Raw genomic sequence first — 8728 nt, 5'->3', positions numbered from 1 at the left:
TAATCTGCCAAGCTTGAACTATTTGGACAAATTTTATTCTCTACCTCTAAAACAAGACACTTAAACATGGACTAGCCAAGATTAAGCTGTTCGGTCATCCATAAAGTGTGACAAAAGTCAACTAATTGCACACAATGAACTTCTTTGCAAAAATAGAATAGTAGTGGCATTTTGGACTAGCACACTTTCCTGGTCTTCTTCATTTGGGGTTCATTTTCTTTTTTTTTGACCATTTCATTCTTTTTGCCCTTTCATCTTTCTTTTAGGGAATACCCTCTTTTAATTTTTTAATTTTTTGGTTTTTTCAAAATATGGAACCTTTGTAGCATGGAAAGGATGAACATTTTTGGCACTTTACCAGTCAATCATGAAATATGACACCTATTGGTATAGGAGCATAACAAGTTTGACCGACGTTTGATTTTGGTCCGTCAATTCATCAACTAGTGAAGGATACAGGGAGAGTTTCCTATAACCAGATGGAAGTCGCTGCGGTGAAGCAGGACGGTTATCCAACACTTTCTTGGCTTCATCCAGATAGGGACAAAGGTGAATGGAATGATTCCCTTCACATAACCTACAAGGAAACTTAACTTTACCCTTTTTTCCATGAACTTTACTACCACTAGTTGATGGTGTGTCACCAACATGATCTCCAGAAGTTGATGACACAGGATGATGTGAACATGAAGACCATTCTTCTAAGATCTGAGGAATATTAGGACAAATTTGAAGAAGATGGTCTACCACACAAAGTTTGCATGGATATCGAACTTTGTGAGGCTTGATGGACAATTTCTCATCTAATGTTGCATTCAAAGCAATGGTTGCTTGGTTTCCCCTCTGCTGAATTTGCTTCTTCTTCTTCTTAGCCACCTGGTTACTAGTACCAACACTTTCAACAGGCGAAGAGGAAGAAGGTGAGGAAGAAACAACCGAGGAAGAAGGCAAAGGGTCAACTTTAGGATCAACTGGCAGGGTTGATTTTGTCCAGTTGGAGGTGTACTCGATTGTGGAGAAATCACTATATTTTGAACCAAGGAGGTTGAAAACAACCATACTGGCAAGCCAATGGTAAATATCGGAAGGGACAATGTAGCCATATAAGGAGCACCAATATTTCCAAAAGGATGAAAAGGACTAGGATTCCCATCAAAAGGAATTCCTTGATCGGTGGACTCCATATTTGTCGCCATATGTTTCAACCTAAGATCAACTAAGGAGTGAGTGTGGAGGATGTTATCTGTGGTCAATTAATTTTATTTTAATCAAAGTTACATAACAAAAGAAAAAGAGGGATGATATAGGCAAAAGGATTACCAAGTATCTGTTAACTGCATAATACCTCTTAGCGAACCAAGAAGTACGGGCAAGCAATCTCCCCGAATGCTTTGTTCAGTGTATCATAGTGGACAAGGCGACTGACTCGGTTACTTAAGGATGGATAGCAACCTCATGTTGTCCTCCCATATATACCTGAAGGTGCGTGGAGGCCCAGTCCATATAAGCGTTGTCTAATGCAAGACCGGACAGTGAGAGCATTCCCATATACTTTACGTACTATAACACCGCCCTATATACCCAAAGGTACGTGGACGAGCTACAATATACTCATATATGTGGAATGAGGTATCACACTTGAGATGTATTGTAGACAAGTTAGCGACAACTACTTTATTTTACGACGCCGGAACACGTCTCTAGCCTATACCTCTAAATGTTTTTCATTAGGTGACAATGCTGCATTAGGTAAATTTGGATAAATTTTAAGTTGATCTTCTTTAGAATTTGCCTTTCAAGGTTCACCACGTGATGTATGTTTGCAATTCCTAAAATGCAACTAATATGATAAGCATTTTTTCCATTCAATTTAACGATGAAAATCCATAGCTAGTAGGGATAGAGCAATCAGGGCTTTGATAAAGAGCAAAGAGCACAATTAATGCAATTTCCCTAGCTATTCCATTCAAGAATTCACAAACTACAATATGAGTGATGCAAGTTTTTCTTTTCAAATCCCTTAATGTTATGATGAACAAAAAGGAAATATGCACAATTGATCAAAAATCTCTTTTCATAAAAATGACAATTTTGCGACAATTTCTTTTCAAGGAAAGGAAGATTTTACGACACTTTCGATTTCAAAGAAATGAGGAATTACAACACTTTCGACGAAAAGACAAACCATATGCACATATAAATCAATCGATCTTTTATGAATGAAGACTTTACGATAATTCAGTTTTCGAAGGAAAATACAACTTTTAGACACTTTCTTTCGAACAAAGATTAATCATATGCACACATTAGTCAATCAATCTTTTATGAATGAAGAATTTACGACAATTCAATTTTCGAAGGAAAAGACGACTTTACGACACTTTCTTTCAACAAAGATCAATCGACCAAAAACTAACTTTGACTATAGACTGATAATGATAAAGAAAACATTAAAGAAACATTAATCAATCCAATCAAAGTAGGGCTAGCTAAGGAGATGAAAACCTATTTTCTGAGACATGACATCATTGACATTCAGCAAGCAAGCAATTAGAAGAATTTTGGAAAAAACTCAATCCAAAGGTGGGAATTTGACCTAAGGTTGAACAGCGCAAGTCAAAGAGGGGATAACTGCGCTGCAGAGCACTGTCTCTCACTAAAGCCAACGCTAATTTTAATGATTTCAAGATTAATCAGCACAGGTAAAAGAGGGCCCAACTGCATTGATTGAAATATTTCAAGGTTAATCAGCGCAGGTCAAAGAAGGCCTAACAGCGCTGCAGAGCACTGTCTCTAAGTCTAGCCTGCGTTGATTCCTGTGAGGCTACCCAAGAGTCATCTAACCTCAAATTTTGACCAAAATTCAATGCAAAAGGATAAATTACGACAAGTAAAGTATGTCAAGGTGTCTAAGAGGCTGATAAGCTACTAAGATGGATGATCGTTCCCCAACGGAGTCCCCAATTTGTTTTGGGAAGTTTTAATGTTCTTGGATAAACGCTTAACCCTCTAGACTAGTAGCTAAGTCTAGAACAATAGTGCAAAGCATTCTCTACTTTTTCTATGACCAATAGATTAAATAAGAGGCAAAGAAGCCTACCTATGGCTTTCGCTTACTTCTTATCTCCCTTGACCAACTCTGTCACTTCTCTCCGTACTTAATTCGCTTGAAGAGTACCAGTACACAGACAAAAGACAAAAACCGATCAAAGCATATGATAATGATCTATTGATTAAACATAGCATGGAACCAAGTACATGATACACATATGAAAGCATAAATGAATAAAACAAGCATATGGAAAAAGCTTTGAACACTTTATTAGTAAAAGGAAGAGTTACAACCAATTTGATCGATTCAACATCACTCCTCCAGTTCAATCCCATACCCCATCCTCTCCTCATAACAAGTAAGACATTTTGACATCATTACAATACTTGAAATCAAATCAAGTCTCATACTAACAACATCTCCTTATAATTCATGTATTTCCAACCCAGCCAGCCCCACTTAGATGAGTGGTCTTTTTATAGGTGAATGAAGGAGGTTATGCCATAAATGGTGATAATGAATGCCCTCCCAAACTTAGAATTTAGTTCCATGGAGGAAGGGATAAAGGGATTGATGTTCCTTAACTCCCTACCTCATCCAAATTCGAGCTCAAAGGAGTATATAAACTTGGGAAACTTCTAGATGCATCCAATGGATAAGAATATTCCCAAACCCCAATGCTATTTCACTCAAATTCGCCCAGCGCAGGCCCAAGAGGGCTCAAGTGCGCTGCATAACACCCTATCAGTGTATGGTCTGCATTATAGCGCACCCTAATTAAGGCTTACCTGCGCTGAATTTCTTAGAGGCAGTTTCTGGATGATTTCAGTCATGAAACTTCTTGGGAAGCTAGGCATTCTGATGGTTGACTTCTTTAGGGCATGTAACAACTGAATTAGGGGTTTATGGGCCCTAATATTACTGATCTGTAAGTTGGGGTTGATGTGCCCAAATGGATATGTAACAGTTGTCCCCTAAAGCATGAAGTCGTGAATATGTATGTCGAGTGAAATGCTTTATTGTGTGGAGAGGAGGTTTCGAAGCAGAAGGTGACCTGCATCAATTATAATACATATATCATGATAATTTTATTTTTCTCATGAACTTGCTAAGGGAAGGCATACCCATGCTCAGCTTATAAACTTTCATTACATGTACAAATATAGTCGTCTACAGATATAGACCCATGAATGGATGACCATGAATGTAAGGCCATTTGTACATTTGATTTAGTACTCCTGAAAATATCACAGCCCGAATGGATGAAGCTAGATCTGGGGTCTTCAATCTCATTCAATCTTTCGCTCAAGTACAAGTCTAACCATGTGAATAGATGATCTAAAGTCGAACATGGAAAGACATCGTCTGATTACCAGCCAATGATGTAAGTCGTTAACAGATGCAAGAGGAATCACAGATAATGATAATGACCCTCAAGGTACTATAGTACATTTCGCATGGTGTGAATAAATGATTTGATGTCGAACACCATACAAAGTCTTTTGGTCGAAGGCCAGTGATGTCAACCTATTTCCAGAAGCGAGAAACCTGCCATTGATGTATGCAAGCCTCAAGGTACTGAAGGGGTGTTTCTATGTCAAATTCTTGGATAATGTGCTGATGTCGACAAGAAGCGACTCGTCATAGGAGGGCCTTTATGTATCCAACATCAACGACATGAAATGAGGTAAATGATTTTGGAGATAAAAATCAAATGATGACAAAAGGTTTAGGAATGGCGGTCATGAAAATGAAGGTTTATAGTATTGCAAAGGATGAAGTTTAAACTGAATGACTTCTCTTGAACATGTCAATGACACTAAAATGAATTGGTAGCATTGATCCACAACAAAGTAATGGATGGTATGATAGACCAACGGTGTGATAACCATCAAGCTAAATGACCCAACCCACATAGTCACAGTGATGAGGTGAAAGTGTCATGTTCAAGAGCGACTTTCTACCATAAAGTGTTTTCCCCTTTTTCCAATTTTCCCCAATCATTGCTGACCAGTACCTCTTTATTTTTTATCAAGCTTGAGGAGGATAACATACGCTTGTTGTATAATTCCACCCTTCGGGTGAATCCATTGCTATTTGGTGCTTTAACGAGTCTAGCGAAGGTGAAACTCGGTCTTGTCTAGATGGACAAGTTTGTCGCTATTTGATGTTTTTAACAAGTTTAACAATAAAGATAACTCAGTCCTTTTCATGTTTAGGGAGTTTGAAAAGGGACGAAAAGGAAACTCCACAAGTTTTTTTTTCTTCGTAAAATAATCTCTCAAGTCTGAAAAAACGTAAAATAATACAAGAGAGGTATCGTTTCCAATCCGTTAACGAGCTGGAAAGGACAAGCGCTCGACAATATTTTCATGTTTAGAGAGTCTGAGAAGAGCTTAAAGAGGACTCCATTTTGAGGAATGAGTGGTGTCTAGGGTAGCAACTGGTTTCGGTGATGTTGGAACTTCTCAAAACATGTTGATTTATGTGAAGAGGCTGGATAATAAGACCACTCATTGCAACTGTTCCTCAAAAAGGGTAAAACGACCAAGTGAAAGCGTATGATCGGCCAAAGAGATGGTGGTGATGGAAAGAAACAACCAAGGCTCATCTGAGTAAAGAGGCTAATAGAATGGCAATCACGAGGGTTAAAATGGAAATGGGTTCATTTTTACACAAGCTTGAACAATAGGGAACTATGCTTGAATTCAGTTTCATGTTTACACAAGCTTGAAACGAAAAACTATACTTGAATTTAGTTTCATTTTTACACAAGCTTGAAACAAAGAACTATGCTTGATATTGGTTTACATGCCCCCAGCATGATGAAAAGGAGAGTCTCCTGTAACCAGATGGAAGTCGTTGCGGTGAAACAGGACGGTTATCCAACACCTTTTTGGCTTCGTCCAAATATGGAAAAAGGTGAATGGGGTGATTCCCTTCACATAACCTACATGGAAACTTAACTTTACCATTAGTGTTGTGGGGAAAAGTATCCGATGCGGATGACACTAACCCTTTCTAAAGGTGACAGTCTTTAGCAACAACTGAATGATAAAGTTTTCATGTTCCACTTTATGAAAGCACAGAGAGAATGGAAAGAGGGTCAACCAACCTGGTGTCTTGCGCTTAGTCGATCCTTGTCCTTCTCGCTTTGTATCCTATTCCCAGCTCTTTGCTCTCCAAGCCGATCCAGCTACACACAGAATCTGCACAACAAAAGGGAGCAAACTACGAGATACAAGCAATCATAATTGAAGCATGGATTAGGTTGCATCAAATATACATGTAAACACAAAAGCATCTATGTAAAACAAGTATATAGAAGAACATGCAAACTTTATTGATAGAAAGTAACAGGGTTCCAGAGGAAGTTACAACCAATGATGTTGGCTCCAATCCAGCAGCACCTCCTCGGCAGCAAGAACTCTCTTCTTCACCTCTAGTAAAACAATCACCCAATAATCCTGGCAGTATACCAACAGCACCTCCTTGCTTATACAAAATTCCAGCCTCTATAGACCTCATAGAAGAGCTCTATATATAGGAGAGAAGAGAAAAGGATGAGTCAGCTTGAGACTGACATGAAGCTGCCTTGTGTCCTCTCCATCTCCAGTTAATCTTCAGTTCCTGTGTCCACTTGGAGATCCTTGCTTACACATGGTGATCAAGTACCTCTTACTCATCACAGGGCGAATCTCATGACCCAAGTGTCAGTTTGGAAGCTTCCTGGGCAACTGACACCTTGCAGGATGACTGTGCCACTTGGCCAATCTCGCCCAGCGCAGGTAGCCTTCATTACTTTTGACTTCCAGCGCAGGTACAGAGTGGGACAGTTGCAATACAGCGCAGAGGCTCAGTTAAGCAGCTGACATGATCCAAAATAAGCCTGTTTTGAAGTGTTTTCAGGTGGAGAACTGATTGGAAGTGCTGTTGTTTGATGACCTTGTTCTTTTAGGGGTAAGAACAACATGTTTAGGGACTGAGGATCCCTGTAATTATTGACATTCCATGCTCCTTGACGCGAGGCACAAAAATGTCTATAACAATTAGGTGCATGCCCCCCCAAGCATCATTACATTCACCTAAGTAGACTACTTGTGGCTATCAGGTGGATGGAATGAAGTTTCATTTACGAGATCAAGTGAAAGACTCAACTGGGATTTTACGAGATCTACTCAAAGACTTGACTTGGAACTTGGGACCTTGTTTCATTTTTTAATGAGCTTGACACAAGACAAGGAACTTTGCTCATATTCCTTGGTTTCATTTTTTAATGAGGTTGACACAAGACCAGGAACTATCCTCATATCCTTGGTTTAATTTTTGACACAAGACCAGGAACCATCCTCATGGGCCTGTTTCATTTTTTAATGAGGTTGACATAGTAAAGGAACTATCCTCATACACTGGATTACAACTCATAAGAGGTCATGAAGGAGAGATCTGGTTCCAATGGCCCTAGTACATGATGTACAACATCACTGAATTGATCATTAGATGATGTAGGTATGGAATAGGTTGCCACATAATTAACTTGTTGTGGGGATGAAACCATTGGTACAAAAGGACCATTTAGGGAAGATGGTTGACTAGGAGCCATATTTGGACCGAGAAATGAAAGTTGGTCAATGGTGACAATTTTGCCTTCATGCGGGAAACAAATCACTCAAAAGAGTGTTGAAACAATAGCTCCCATGCGATAAACATAGTCGCGCACAAGAAGTAAATTGTAATCTAAAGGGCTTGGGACTACCATCACATTCAGATAAATGATTTTTCCTCCCAAGTAATAGGCAACTGAGGAAGGATCCCTAATGGTCGACTAGTTCCTCTGTTAAAAGCCAACAAATTCTGGGTAACTGGCACAAGTGGCGGTGAACTGAGCGCTTGCCAAGCAGTTGAGGAAAGGATACTCACAGACACACCTTCAGCTATGATAGTGCCAGATACTGTTATCGGGAAAACTAGTGTCCATTCAGAGCTGCTAGTCCCACTAAGATGGGTAGCTATCTTAGAAACAAACAAACTAAAGTTACTTGTGTTTTCCTTTATGAGAGATAGATGAGAGAGAAGCAAAGAGTACCAACCTCAGTCTTTTGCTAGTCTCCTTGCTCGTTTCCTCTCTCCTTTGATAGAGCTTTCACCACTCCTTTCTCACTTATCCCGCTTCAAAGAACACCTGCAGAGTCAAGGCAACAAAATACCATCAAAGCATAGAGATCTATAACCATAAACAATGTAGGATCAGATGTACATTAGCCATATAAATGCATATACAAATACAAGATTCAGAGATATACAAGCATATGGAGGAAAACTCAAATAGCTTTATTGATAGAAGTAGTAGAAGAGAGGATTACAACCAAGCTATCTGATCCAGCATCATCCTCCTAGCACGAAAACCCTCTTCACCTCATACAAAGCAAGATCACCCAACAATGTCTTCAAAGAGAAACCAAAAACACTTCCTTACAAATTACAGAATTCCAGCCTCTGGATCTCTAAGATGAGGGATCCATATATAGATGTTTGCAGGAGAGTGAGTCAACTTCTAGGATTTTTATTAGTGTCATTTCACTGATAGTTCTTGGTTCCACTTGGAGATTTCATGATATCTTACTCATCCCTGGGCGAATTCGAGAGGCAAGTGTCATATGAGCAGTTTCTAGAAGA

This window comes from Pinus tabuliformis, chromosome 3_1, assembly GCF_031772625.1.
Source record: "Pinus tabuliformis cultivar Carrire ecotype Pingquan chromosome 3_1, CPIR1, whole genome shotgun sequence".
Classification (NCBI taxonomy): Eukaryota; Viridiplantae; Streptophyta; class Pinopsida; order Pinales; family Pinaceae; genus Pinus; species Pinus tabuliformis.
This window is presented reverse-complemented; position numbering follows the sequence as displayed.